Below are 1,851 nucleotides of genomic sequence, written 5' to 3'. Positions count from 1 at the left end.
TGTGTGTGCCTGTGTGTGTGTGTGCCTGTGTGAGTGTGCGTGTGTGTGTGTGTGTGTGTGTGTGTGTGTGTGTGTGTGTGTGTGTGTGTATGTGCTGATTTGTGCTTGTATGTATTTTTACCATAAGTCTGTTGTCTATCCCTAGCATACATTTTAGCTCATGCCAACAAAGATTCTCTACTACACGATCTTTGATGTGAAGGCAAGATCTATGTCTAACCTATTTTTCCTGGCGCTTATATGACCTTATGCAGTTCCGAGCGCCGTAAAACCTCTACTAAAACTAAAACTAACCTATTTTTAGCTCTCTCGACTCTCGTGAACGAAATAATCTAGGTCAAATGCTTTTATTCCATTTTTGGAAGGGCTGTTTTTCAGCACAAATCTACTGCTACTATAGTACAACATAATATAGTGAGATACAAATTTATTCATAAATAAAGTGCAATGAAGAAGCAAAAAATGTATTAAAAGATGCAAATTTCCTTCCAAACTGAGTCGAATCGAGGCTTTCTTAGTCACCTGTACGACTGACGAAAAACGTAGTCAGGCAAAGGAAGTCAGAGAACGAGCTCATTTGCATATGAGCCTGGCCAGCAACTGAGGAAAAACACCAGTGCCGTGCACTTCACAACAGCCACACATCTGGCCATGCGCTCATCGCATCCAAAAACACGTTTTAGTAAGAGTTTTACGGCATTTGCAACACAATAAGGTCATATGGTCACTTTTAAGCACAAGGGGACTGTCACAAAAACGCTGTTTTGAGAAAGTAAAGTGTTTGACCCTTGTTCAGTTTCTTTTAAAGACAAGGAGAGTTTTCTCTATAACCAAACAAATATACACACCAATGAAACCAAACTTCTCCTATAGGTAGGGCAATGTCCACTTTTGGTACAGGTCAAGATTTCTGGAAACCCCCGAAATCTGGTTTAGCCCGCTTGTCCTTAAAAGCTACCATATTATATAAATGCCAAAAGATTAGAGGTGTTACAAGAGTGTGACAAACACAAAAAAGAAGGAGGAGAGATAAGGATGATAGATGTTTGATAGGAAAGAAGGAGCAAACCACAACAGAGCGCCCGCCAACCACCCACTAAATGCAATCAACAGCAAGCATATTCCTTGCATCCAAAAACAAACAAACAGACAGACAAAGACTGAATACACGACTTGTGTAAAATGTCAAAATACAATATTTTTTAATAATAATATATGAAAATGCTTGAATGCAATGGTTTGAGAGTACATCCAATAGTTTGACTTATGCTGCTCTAACTGGGGCAGTCCGCTCCAACAAAAGGGAGACACAAAAAAAACACACACACACAAAAACGAAACAAAACCACACCACACACAAGTAAACTTTTCGTCTGACGGCGTAAAAATATCTAACTCTAGCTCACTGAGGAATTTACCAATACATGTACTCACGACACTCTGCATGGCACTTCTGCAGGCCAGCGACCAAACAATTATTTTTTTTTAATCTTGACCCAGTGATAAAAGTCTTTCTCTTTCAATCGTTGGGTCTAATAATATTCAAAACCGCTCTTTGGATGCATACACAGGATCACTAAAATAAATGGCCAACAGTAATCTTGCAACCAAATTGCTCATTTTGAGACAGCGACACCACCCTGCCCCCACATTTCAGTGTAAGCTTGTAGATTTTATCCCCCGGCTGTCTAGACGTCTCCACGTGCTCCACGTGAGTCTCGAAACATACTCACCCCGTCTCTTGGATCGTGTTTCTACGGCGAACGTAAAAGTGTGGTGTCAACTTTTTAAAGTTTTCGTTGTATGCTCTAAATCCCCTAGCAACTTTTTTAAAACCCACTTTCGGCTTAC

The sequence above is a fragment of the Aplysia californica genome, unplaced genomic scaffold, assembly GCF_000002075.1.
Source record: "Aplysia californica isolate F4 #8 unplaced genomic scaffold, AplCal3.0 scaffold01685, whole genome shotgun sequence".
Taxonomy (NCBI): Eukaryota; Metazoa; Mollusca; class Gastropoda; order Aplysiida; family Aplysiidae; genus Aplysia; species Aplysia californica.
The sequence above is the reverse complement of the archived record's forward strand: the minus strand, read 5'-3'. Positions refer to the sequence as shown.